The sequence below is a fragment of the Aythya marila genome (genome assembly GCF_965140915.1).
Source record: "Aythya marila genome assembly, chromosome: 2".
Lineage (NCBI taxonomy): Eukaryota > Metazoa > Chordata > Aves > Anseriformes > Anatidae > Aythya > Aythya marila.
The window spans coordinates 67,905,940-67,919,361 of NC_139043.1; the positions used below are offsets into that span (position 1 = coordinate 67,905,940).

Consider the following 13,422-nt stretch of genomic DNA (forward strand, 5'->3'; position numbering starts at 1 on the left):
ACTCCCCCTCTGCCCACCTCTTTTGACCTCAGAGGTCTGGCTCATTTTTCCCATTCACTGATGGCTCTTTGGAGCTTGCCTTGACCAAAAAATTTATTGAATTGCCTTTTGACTGCCTCACACTTTCTCTCTTTCCACACCATCTTCATTCATGCTCCATCACAGTGTGGGGACCTTCAAGACACCTTAGTAAAGACCAAAATTTCAATACAGTGTGCTCAGTTACCCAGTATTGATCCTACAATGGACATTAGCACCGTTCTCCTGAGTTAATTAGATTTTCCCCTGCCTGCTCAGCTGGGCTGCTAGAAGGGCAGCATTGCTGCATAGCTTCCTCTTGACAGCTTATTCACTTCAGGCCCTGCAAACAGCCCCTGAAGAGCCTACCGTCAGCATCTCATTACATCTGTTTCTCTAGAAATTACTAATGCCTGTAGTCAGGACAACCAAAACACCTGCAGCAATGCCTCAAAGGGCACAGGAGATTATGAACTGGGCTCAGAACTGAAGAAAGGACTCCAAAAGAGGCAAGAGGAGTGAACCTTCCCCTCATCCCCTTATGTTCCCTCCTCTGTTAGATATTCTTTGCTTTGTGACCAATAAGAAGAATTTTGTCAGTGTATGCCTAATCATGGGAAACACTTTGTTGATTTAGATGGGGTCTTGTCCCATCTCCATGCTGATGATGAGTTGCAAGCTAAACCTCCATCCATGCATGGGAAGGAAGCCTCAGTCCACCACACTCTTGCAATCCTTTTGTTATTTTTTAAAGCAACTCAGGCTCTCAACTTCTTCATCATTTGCAACAATGAGAGTGAGGGTCCTGAAGTACCAAGGCACTTCTTGTTGCCCATGACCATAGCATGGGGAGGTGCTGAGCTGCACAGAGCCAGGCAGACTGTGGCCACTCTTCCTCATGCAGCACAGCAGGGTTGAAATCTACAATGAGACTCTCCAGCAGTTCAAAATTGTTAGCACTGAAGCAAGGGTAGAAACACCGTCAGGAATTGGGGCTGCCAAGTAAATAATCATAATGAAATTATTACTCGGGTATCTGCATGAACATGGTGCTTAAAGGAACCTCTCCCTGTGGTCTCCCTTATTCAAGGAGCACTCAGCCTGAATATCTGAGAGATCTTGTCAAAAAAACAAGGTTTGCCAAGCTGAAAGGAAATGACTAAAACCGGAAGAAAAACACTTGCGGTTTCTCTCTTACAAGAAAGAGAGGGGCCCAAGTACAAACATAGGACTTACAACTAAGTCCTCCCTGATGAACCACTGGGAGAATGTGGTCTCCTTGGGCTGTGTAAACCTCACCGAGGACTCAAGAAATGCAGTGAGAAGGGTCGGTAGAGGGAATTAGGAGCACCCCTGGCTAGGTAAGTGCCTCCCTGGCTGTGCCTTTTGCTGCCACCCAAAGCCCAGCTTGAGCCCAGTCAGGTCTCTCTTGGCTTAGACATGCACCAGCCTGATGGGTTTTGAACAACCCTGCCAAGCCATGCAAATTCTGTGCTTGCTAAAGGCTGGATTGTCATTTCACTACCATGGTCTGTTTTACTGAAATAATATTTTCTGAAATAAAATTTACTGATTTTTTTTTTCCATTCACCTGCCACTTGCTGAGAGAAAACATTATAAGTTCTTCTGGAGAAAGTCCATCCTTACTTGATGCAAGCTGTGCGTTACCAAACTGATCATCAGTGTTTAATTATCTCATCTATTGCATTTATCAGACAGGAATCTTCTCATTTACTTTTTATTGCTGAATACACAGTGAAGTGTGTTTCAGTCAGTCATGGATACATCAGAACATACTGGTAGTTCTCTAAAAAGGGGTTTGGGATGTGAAAAATCTCAAATATAACCTTAAAATTTTGCAGTTTTGCAGACAGAAGAGATCATTCTTTGCAAGCACAGGTTTGAACATAGGTCTGTTTCATCATTCTTATTCATTTCCAGGCTTTCTAACCTACAGATTTTTCATATAGTTGAGTTTTTATCATGATTTTTTCCTTTGTTTATGTGATTCATAATGTCTGAGGAACATTACATGATTGCTACTTTGCTAGTCTGGGGTGTTGGGCAAGGGGGTTTCTAATGCTGGTGGGATTTGATTAAAGAAAAAAATAGCAAAAAAGCATCTGCAAATGTTATTTGAATAATGACTACAGAGTTGTGTCAGTAGTACACTGCTCTTTCTTTCACTTTCTGCAGATGTTCACAGCTGATCTGTGAGATTGTACAGAGACCAAACATGAATCCTCAGAAAATATTACATGGTGACCTGCAACACACAGTCCAACCTCTTTCAGAAACATCATCCAAGGTGCAATAGGATATGACAATAGGACATGAATTGAGTAACTCTGTGTGTTGTAAGCAGAAATGAATTGTTCTGTCCACTCTCACCCTATTTCAAGGAATAAATTCTTCAGTTAAAAACTATACTTGCAGGCTAAATTCAGTTAAGCAACATCCCATGATTACTAAAAAAAGGACCATTGCTTCTACTGCCCTGGAGGGTAAGGGAGTCTTCTCTTTTTGCAACCTGTCAGGATTTGCAATACAGTCAGGAGGACAATCAAAGGCTGGACATACCTGTTTAGTGGCCAAGCCTCATGAAAAGAAGCCCTCAGCAATCTCATTGTAAGTTGCTGAAGTCCATATCTACCAGCTCCAGACAGCCCTTACTAAACAAAGAAATAACGGAAAGATAGCAAATTCAGCTCATGGTGCTGAGGGTTCCTCTGAAGCAATATTGCTTCACAGCGTCAGTTAAAGTTATCCATTCTGCTAAAAGCATCATATAAGCAGCAGGCCAAGCTTGACCAAGGATGGACAAGGGGATGTTGTACTGAAGCCAGTTGTCTAGAATATGGACTCCTTATCTGCTTCTGAGGAAAAAAAAAAAAGGCAGATAATAGCTTATGTTTCATCAGACAAGCCACATTGCCTCTTAGAAAGAGCTTTGACTCTCCTTCCATGCCAGGGGCCACAGTGGCTTAGAGGACTTGCCTGCTTCTGGTAGTGGTGATAAATGAACAGGCTGGGACCAAGCTTTGAAGGCTGGTGAGATACAATATCTTACAGCATGAACATTCAAAATTCAAGCCTGTGACAGGGAAGGAGAGAAGAGCATAAACAGGGAAGGGGCAACCTGGTATTTCAAGAGGGAAGGGAGATGAGGAATGGCAAAATAGTTTGGGGAAGTTACAGCATTCTCTTTCACCCTCCTTACAGTCCCTATTGATTCCTTCTGCCAGTTGTTCTACCCACCTCAAAAGCAAGTCTTCCTATCACTATGCGATGCAGTTTGATCTGCACAGTGTCCAATAGAAGAACAAAATGCTCTAAAATATGTATCTAGTCCACGTTCTGCTAAATCCATACCTATGGGTTTTATCTGCACCTGGAAAACACTTGTGCCAAGTAATCAAGGTGGGCTAGTTGATAATAATATCATTTATTTATTTATTTATTTATTTTAATAGAATTTATCATTTGAGGCCTACTCAAAATATCTTTGGTTGTAGGTTAGGGTGGTGTTGTTTGTTTTGTGTGTCTTTTGGAGGTTTTTGTTTGTTTGTTTAACAAAGTCATTTTTGTTAGATTTCTCTCACCTACTTTTGCCCTTTTAGAACAAAGCATGCTCTGAGCACTCTATCATACAAGCCTAGTGACAGGCATTTTACCAGGAGCAGCATATTTTAAGCAAATAGCATTTCAAAGAAATTTTGAATTTGTACTTTCAAGAATTGAAACTGGAAACTATTGTACTTGCCAGTCAGTGGAAAACAATTTGAATGACTCAAATACTAACTAAAGAGTGTATCATGAATACCAAATACTTAAAATACTTCCAGCAGCATCTGGGAAACAATCTGAAAAGCAGAGACTGTTTTTTTTTTTTTTTTTTTGTCTGAGTCATGTAACAAGGGCTCCATTTGCCATTATTTGGTTTGAAGCATGTGGTTGGCTGCTCTCAGACCCTCTGACATCCCACCAAAGACCAGACCAATAATTCTCCCCTGTCAGCAGTCTTTATTTTTTTTAAATAAAGGTGGTGGTGACTAAACAACCAGATTCCAAGAAGATTTAGAGATTCAGACAGGGCAAAAATAATGATCTTCAATTAATTTTTAATCCCTCTAATTTAAAGCTCTGTGTTTGTGTCTACATGGCTCTTGAGAGCAGGCCCGAAAAAAAAAGCTGTACTTACAATATGCCATATAATCCATAATCAATCCATCCTGTATTCTTGTTGGAGAAACTCCTGAGATGCAGCACAGACATCTTCCCAGATATAAGGGGCAAGTCTCAAGTGACACACTCATCACAGCTCAGCTGAACATCATCTGCTTCAATACCTCTGCAGAAACCTAGATAAAATCCACCTCCTAGAGAGTTTTGCTGGGGAAAACCAGGTGCATGTGTTCTCTCCATCCAAACACTGATCAAGATCCTCCTGTCTCATACCTGAACTTTATGGGTTTTGCTGTCTCATACAGCAGCAGACCCTTGTTGGATGCTCTATCTTCTACTTATCTTTCACAAAAAGCCTACTCTTGGTTTCTGGACCTCACTTGTTATAGAAATGGCTGCATTATCCACATGCTCAGACTGTGCAGCAAGAGATCCTGAGGATTTTGTGGCTCTTAGGGATGCTTAAACCAGAGCTAGTCTGTGCTCTGTGTTGTTTTCCCCTTCTCCATGGTAGCTCCTAAACATGTTGGCTTTCTTCCTCTGGTCATTCGCTACTAGAGGGGGACTGAAGGGTCTTCTAGAAGGTGACAAGGAGTAGTAAGGACTGAAATATCAAAGGAGGATATTTTTTTCATGTGGTCATAAAGAGAATTAAAGAAGGGAAAAGGAGTCTTAATTATTATCTGAATAGCAAGAAATGACCCCAGTTACTCTGATTCATAAGTTGAGAGAGACTACTTTTTAGAGCTTGGCTGCTGGGGATGCACCAGCATGTTATTTCTTCATAAGTTTCACACAAAGTCTTCAGACACACCATGACCCAGTGCAGGAACTTTGCTATAAGGGAGGATGTGGCCATGAAGTATCTGCAACCCTATACCTCCCTCGCGTCACTCAGCCACCGTGACAGTCCTCACCCTTTATCCTGAAGCTTTCCTGTTCTTACACAGGGATTTTTCTGGCCTTGTCTTAAGTAAAAGCTCCCTGAGAAAGATGCTGGAAAAAGCTCTTGAATGGAAGAATATATTTTTGATAGCAAACTGCAACAAAACCATTTTGAGTAATCTGATTTGGGTGACTGGCTGCCACATAGCAGCATGGGGTTGATAACCACACAAAGGGTCTTTGTTGCCCTCATATGCCATCATAGACATGAATCCAAAACACAGCTCAAGGAAACAAATCCACTTTCATTAACACTTCATCTTCCTCTGAGTAATTGCTTGTTCCACAAGTGCCATTTCTATTTGAGCTGATAAATTCTTATTTGCCAAAACAGATCTCTGAATGACTCAACACAAGACACCTCAGTAGGATTTTGTTTCATATTTCTGTGGTACAGCTTTCTGAAAATAAGACACCATTTTGTAACAATAGCACTTATTTTCTACCACAGTAATCCGTGCATTTCTACCTTGTTCAAATGTTGAATGGGCTATCTCATGAACTGCACATCATCAGTGTTGTGCTGAACTGCTCTTTTAAGTATAAGAAGCATCACTAGAAATGAAGTATCCCACATATATTTCCTAGGAAATACTGTGCTTCAGAAAGTCCCTCTGAACACCAAACTTTCCCCTTCTTTCAGAATTAACAATTTGCTGCTGATAGATCTAGCTAGCAAATTACAATGTTCCCACACTAATTGAATAGCTAAATAAGTGGTGCCATGTAGCTATGACTCCTATCTCAGGACACCTTCCCCCAGAGTGAGTAAGAGGAATGTTTTACTGCTCCCTTCAGTCCCCATTCAGGTACATAACTCACTTTGCAGCCTGGGACATGGCTTTGCAGGGACATGGCTTGCTCCAGCAGAGAGGGGGAAAGGACTCCTTTTCTGCCTTTAGCAAGACAGACATTCTTCAATTTCTTTTATGGCTAGAGATGACATAGCTGTCTAGAGGCACTCTTGTGAGGAGAAGAGCCAGCATGGGGGTGGAGACCTACAGCTTTGCCTCCCCATTTGATGTAGTCTCTTTTAAAGGTCACCCACTGGGACCCAACATTGATCAATCTATTTTTTATAAGAACAGCAGTGATCCCAATGAAGATTTATATAACATATTTGTGCTATAGCTCTTGGTTCCCTTTTCTTAAATTACTTAAAGCAATATAACAACTTTCACAGGCATACCTTAGGAGACTGCCAAAATTTCCTTGATGTAGGATGATCACAATTGAAAGGAATGTGAATTTTATCCAGCCATCGGTAAGGTTTTGTTTTCCTTAATCCCTGAGACTAACTCATTGGATAGGTTTCAGCATTCAAACAGAATCTTAATTGAGATTTTCTGTCACTTAGGTTACCACATGACTCTTTTAAACAAAACACCAAGACACCTTTGAGGAAGGACTGGGGCAGGGGCTGGCTGTTGGGACAGGAGCCCACAGCACTTTCTGCTTTTGAGAGCTGGTTGTGCAAGAGAGTTTTTCAATATGCAGCAAAACACAACTAAAGCTTCTGTTTGGCATTAAAGTTTCTTTATTTGAAATGCTCTTAAACATGTGAATGGTGTAACCTAGCAAGGATACCCAGAGGCTAGAAACAAACCACCAGTTTTATATCCCAGGGTGCCATCATTTTGCTTTGTGCTGCACACACACTGGTGATTTTTTCCCCCCATGTGAGAATTTAGCTCATCTACTGAGAACTGTACAAGACAAAAACTTCAAATCCTTCACACCTCAGCAAAACTCACTAACAGTTGGGTTTTATTTCATCTAGATGTCTGCAGAGGTGTTGAAAGAGACTTGTATTTCAGCTGTGTTGACTGCATCACTGAGAAGAGTAGCCAAGTTGAGTAGTAAAGACATGGCTGGTGAAATGAGGGAGATTTTAGTACTGTTTCTACTGAAATATTTTTTAAGCACCCTAGCAGCTAAATAGCAGCATTTTCTTTAGTGAAATAAGTTTCTTTTCTATGGAGTGTTTACTGCCCCACTGCAAGGATGATCCACAGATATGAAGTGGTGGGAATGGAAATACTAGGTACAATCTCTCTTCACCTCCCCAGTGACTATGAAGCCACTTAAGTTGGGGGTGTTGGGGGGTGGAATGTCCTGGCAAAGGGAGGACTAAAGGAGGAGGCAGACAACTGCCTCCTTGCCTTGCCCTTAGCATCCCCATGTCTCCAAAGTATCCTTCATGCAATATAAGGGATAGCCTGAAGGCTCTAATTTGGAGAAAAGCATAAAAGGAATCTCAGTTCCTCACAATGAGCTAGGGGCAGAAGCACTTGAAAGATAATGTCTAGACTTAGCTTTTGCTATGATTTTAGCCCTGGGTTTCAGTTAAAGACTAATAACTTGGTCTGTTTAGGTGATGCTTCTGTCAGTGAAAACAGGCAAGCCACTTCTCACCCTGAAATAGGTATGAAAGAGATGAAGTGAAGGAACCTTTGGAAGGACCTCTTTCTCCCATTCTGGAGGGATTGTAGATTGTCAAAACTGGGTCTGGATGCCTGACAGCTAAAATTAGGCCAGAGGTAGCTGTGTTTCAGCACAAGAGCTGCTTCCTTTTACACAGCAAGTACAACTCATTACTACTTTGCTAGGAAGTCACAAGGTTGAATGCAACGGCAGTAGTGCTTTGTTCATGTGCTGCACTGCTGAGTGCCAAGAAGAAAAGATTGCACATAACGAGCTTTAGCACCTCAGCATTTCACAACTTTCATGCCAGAAAGATATCATCAACATCTCTGAAAACATAATTAGCTGGTTTTTTATTATTATTATTATTTTTTATTATTATTTTGAGCTGTGAAGATTTTCCACAAACTTTTTTTTTGGAAGCTAAATAATGAATCCTGGTGAGCATTTTGTTTCAGGGAGATATTCACAATAAATCCCAATAGACTTTTAATCTTTGAAGGTATTCATGGCTTAATGATACCTAATAATAACAACTGCTATTTCTTCCCACAACTCTCAATCACTACAAGACTACTACCAAAATCCTACTAAGCAAACAGTGCAGGTTGGAACCAACTGGGCTGTGCCAACAGGAGCATGGCCAGCATATAAGGAGAAGTGGTTATTCCCCTTTGCTCTGTGCTCATTAGGGCACATCTAGACAGCGTGTCTAGTTTTGGGCTACCTAGTACAGGAAAGACAACAATAGCCTAGAGGGAGCTTACAATAGCCTAGAGGGAGCTTAGCAGAGGGCCACCAGAGTGATTGGTGCTGGAGCACTTGCCCTGTGAGGAGAGGCTGTAAGGGACCAGGGTTCATCCAGCCTAGAGAAGAGATAGGTCCCCTGAAAGCTATCAGCAGCCCCACAGTGCCTACAAGGAAGAGATAGGAAGACTGAGCCAGGCTTTTCACAAATATGCATAGTGGCAGGATGAGACACAAAGGTTATGCATTCTGACAGAGGATGGGATGTTCAGTCTTGATATGAGGAAAGTCATTTTCCCCACAGGGACAGCCAAGCAGTGGAGCAGGTCACCCAGACAGGTCAATAGTCTCCATCCTTGAAGGTTTTTAAGACCAAATGGACAGAGCCCTGAGTGAGTCTGACCCTACAGCTCCTCCTGATTTGAGCAGGAGGTTAGTCTAGGTGAGCTTAAGAGATGCCTTCCCACATGAAGGATTCTGTGATTCTTGTACTGTGAACTGTAATTTGTCATGAAAGGCATAGAAACAATAGTAGATATCACTGAACAGCTTGCAACAACACATGTAAGCACATAAGTAAACTATAGTAATGTGTGGTCACATCTCCACTAACATCACATTCATTTAATTCAAGACCTTGCAAAGCAAGAACTCAAAGGTTATTGTCACAGTTGTGAATGCTCAGGACTAAATGCTGATCTGCCAAGACCTGGTCTAGAGCCAGGTGAAGTAATTGGAAAGTTTGAAGGTACATATCAGCTGACTTGATATGTAGGTATCCAAATCTGAACTCATTATTGGCAGCTGATTGAGTGTCCAGAAAAAGAAGTCAGACCACATCTTTAGACAGAAATCTAAAATAAATGAGACAGATTAGTGCCAAAACACATTTACTCTCCCCTGACTCTCCTCTCCCTGAAAGAGATTCTGACTGCTCCAGATATAGCCTCACATAGTGCTGACCTCTAGAGTTGGATGAGATAGATCCTACCCCTGTTGACTTCCACAGGGGGGATGGATTGTGGTCGGAGCCTGTTGTGGTCAGTAGTTGTACTCAGAACTAAATTATTCAATTCCATGCAGAAATATAATTCTGGTGCAATTTCCCATTTATTTTTTTTCCCCACAGTTCTTCAATGCTAACAACTATTTACTGAGGAAAATTATTTTCCCTTACTGTCACAGTAGTAATGGTTTTGAAGCCTATAATAAGAAATTAGGTGAAATTTCATAGTGAAAAGCAAGAGGAAAGCAGAGAAAAATACCTGGACTCTACTAGCAGGTCTGAAAAGTTATAAATGTGCTGTGGGATCCAATAGCTTCTCACTCATCCAAAGCCAGATGTTGTTCTGGACAATATGAGCCTATGCTCATGTGCCACAGCAATAGGAGAAAACAATACCACCTTCCACATTACCAGGGGAAATGCTTCCAGCACAGGCAGAGAAGTGTTTGTGCCAGGCACTGACCCCCACCTAGGACACTGTGCAGGGCAAATTGAGATGAGCTACCCAGGGTGATGAGGGCTGCAGGGAGGCTGCTTTCACCAAAGCTGGGGTTAACTCCACAGTCTGTTTCTGCTGGCAAAAGCATGAGGTCACATGATATGAATCAAGATGCCAGTCTGGGTTAAAAATAACCATGTGGGAGGTTGGACAGAGAGCAGTGCAGCAGCCAGCTGCTCCCAGCCAGGCAACACTGACAGGAGCAGGAGGAAGGGTGGGACTGCTCTCCTCAGCAGCTACCAGCGCATGCTGGCCAGGACCTGCTGCAGCAGACACCCATCAACTGGATCTGAGCAGAGGGAGGGTCTGAATGGCTCCCATGCACACCCTCGGTAGGGAAACATCACACATAAAGGAGCAACTGACTTCTGATGACAGACAGTATTATCCCCACACCCTGAAAAGGGGCATATCCTGGGCTGTAGTACATTTAGGCTGGAAATTAGAACAAGCTTTCACTTACTCTCCTTTCAGTTGTTTTCTTCAGTCTTCAGCATCTTTGCCTCCCACAAATAAAACAATGCCCAAGCCAGAATCACCCACCTTCAACACTTCCTACAGAAATGACTTTTTGTGCCATAACAATAGAGGTATAGTAGTAAAGATTTAAGTGATGAACAGGTCTCCGAGAGAAGCAATTGCTTTCATGAGGCAAACTGAAATAAGACAGCCTTTCAAGTGAATCTGAAGAAATGCTGCATGCCTAATTACTGCCTGTTTTCTTGCAGTGAATATGCCAATTAACTTGAAATGAAATTGTTGACTGCTCCTATCAGCCTTCCCTCTTTTTGTTGCTGTTAAGGTTTTTGCCTCTCACCATCTACATTTCCATTTATTTTACTTAGAGTGCCTAAACTATCCTCTCCAAGTCATGCCGCTTGCCTTGGTAATATAAAGAAGCAATGTAGGCCTGGCTCAACACAACCAAACAGTGTTCTGAATTCTTTAGCTGACCCAAATGAGATGGCTCTAAACTTTCCTCTGTGGAAAGTTGACATGATGCTTGGGAATGCCAAGCCAAGCAAGTAAGGAGATTGTCAGAACAAACTTTTCTAATAAAGCAGAAATAATATATGGGCAATGCCATTGCTATGAAAGGATATGCAGGACTCCAGTCCATAGATTTACTTTAGACTTCAGCTACCATAGCTGTGAATACACAAAAAAATGTCACCCCATCAAAATTTTGATCCCAGCATAGGCACCATTATACTAACAGATGATAACAGAGGTCCTTCTGCTTGTAGGATTTATTCTACCTGGTTTTTACTCAGGTTACCCTTCCAGATGTTAAGTCAAGTTTCTCCCAGCCTCCCAAGTAGTCAAAACACAAATAAGCATGAGATATTACACACTACCTGCACAAGAAGACCTTGCCCTGTATTGTGTATGCTGGAATAGGAAGGCCCTTCAAAATGGATCAAGAGCTTTTTTGACCATATTTGTGCTGCTAGCATTTGTTTCTGGCCTTTGAAACCTTAACAGGGTTGCTTCAGGTACAAAGCACTTGCATACAGGATAGATACTCACACATATTGCACCACTGTAGTCATTGTAGTCCACGTATGCCAGAGAAGCTCCATAAACTGCCCATGCTGACTTTTACAGTGGTGGGGAACAGGCCATTTATGAGTCAGTTATCTCTATGTTGAGTAGTGACCCTCTACTCCTTTTTCAGCTCCTCTCTCCATATCAGAGAAACCAGTGACCCTTACTCCTACTTCAAATCTACCACATGACATACTCTACAAAGTAGAATTGCTTCATATAAACCATAGTGTTCAGATAACTGTGCCTCCTATCACACTCCTTTCAGCCCACAAGATATTCTCCTAAGCTAGCAAGGAATTGATTTTTCAGGCTGTAGATGCTGCCTAATGTATAGATGTCACCTCTTGTGTCCCAGTGCAGCCAGGTACCTACCATTTGTTTTGCTACTGCATCTATGTAGGAAGAAAGCTTCAGACTTGAGATTATTCTTGCTTTGCATATGTACAAGCCAGTACTTTCAGTCAATGACCAGCTGTCACTGGCCCACAACTAGGATTCACATCCCACTGTGGGCCAAGAAGTTCACTCTGATCTAGATTTCTCTACACACATGTACAGTATATCAGTTGCCTTTCAGTCTCTAGTGTATTTATGCACAGAACTTCTTCCTCAGAGTAGGAAGGGAAGAGTTTCTCTTCCCATCTTTGTTCTTTGAGTCCAATACACCAACCTACCTTCCCACCCATAAAATGTGTAACTAGATCAAAGTTTCATCCCATGCTTTGTCCTGAATATTTGTCCCCAAGCTTGGCTGATAGTGAGGTCTACAACATTTATATTCTGATGGCATGCTGAATTTGAAAACTAACTGTAACAAATAATCAGTGCCTTATAGACCCACAGAAGAGACATGCTGTTATTTTCCATTGTATTAAGTACTTTGCGCTTTCACTGTCCTCTTGAAAAGCTGTCTTCAGCTGATCAGCTACAGTGAAAGAGCTTCACCATTATTCCTTAGGTGACAAAGATTGTTAGAACCTGAAAGTCGTCAAGTTAGCAGGAAGACTAAACTAAACATGGTGTACCTGACAAGTAGTTAGGAGCAGTGTTCCCAAGGAGCTTCACACATGGTTTGCAAGATGAAAGATGGCTCTTGCTGCCTGCTCTGCCATTTCCACCTCAGATACCCAGGTCAAACCAGGTTTCACTACACCACTGCCTGCAACACTTGAACACTGAGTTGTTTCCAGGCCTTGACTATTTTTACTTAAAATTGTTAACATTATGTAAGAAACAAAAGATATGGCTAGAGCCACTGAAACCAGTAAACTCTCTCAAGTCTCAGATGCTTGAACTATATCAGCCACAGTATTTTAATCACAACAGCTGTGCCTCACACAAACTCATTTGCCAGCATCTTATGTTCTTCAGAAAGGCTCAGGGCTTGCTCACAGACTTCACTTGACAAACAAGCCCAACATCCCAGGTTCAGTGGTTGGCTGCTGATGCTGAAAGCAGAAGGCATTTTTAGCTGCTTGTTTTCTAATCTGAATTTGTCCACCTTCAGCATCTAACCATTAGATCTTGCTGTATCCATAGCTAGTTTGATTATTAACTAACTCTCTGCTTCCAGATATTGGTGAAAGACAGTCAGATCTCCTGTTTGAGGAAACTAAATAGACTTAGCTTCTCCTGCCTCTTTAGACAGCATGTTCTAGCAGCACAAGCATTGGGTTGAACCATTCTCTTCCTACCTGTCAACATCCTTTTAGTGTGTAAACACCAAAAGCGGACTCTATATTTCAGTAATGGTCTCATTAATGCTGTACACATGGAAATACCACCTCCTTGACCTTTACTCAGTGATCTGCTCTAATCCAAGACAGAAGCATTTAATTTCAGGTGTGCTGTATCACATGGGGAGCACATGCTTAGCTGATTATTTGTTATAACAACAAGCCTGGTTGACTCACAAGGAAACTGTTTCACAAAACCATCTATACAGTATAACTAAAAGTACATTTTTGGTCTGTAAGTACCTTGAATTTGACTGACAATTTAAAAACACTATTTCAATGAGATTAGTATACCAGATGAACCAGAGGAC

General features: G+C 41.8%; 1 protein-coding gene across 1 annotated transcript in view; it reads left to right on the forward strand.

Annotated features, from left to right (window-relative positions):
- Window positions 1-1,278: 1,278 nt before the first annotated feature.
- Window positions 1,279-13,422, forward strand: part of NEDD9 (neural precursor cell expressed, developmentally down-regulated 9) — a 97,957-nt gene continuing 85,813 nt past the window's right edge. Inside the window, exon 1 of the mRNA XM_082753575.1 lies at window positions 1,279-1,379. The gene's annotated coding sequence lies outside the window, so the exon portion shown is untranslated. The remainder of the gene's footprint in view (window positions 1,380-13,422) is intronic.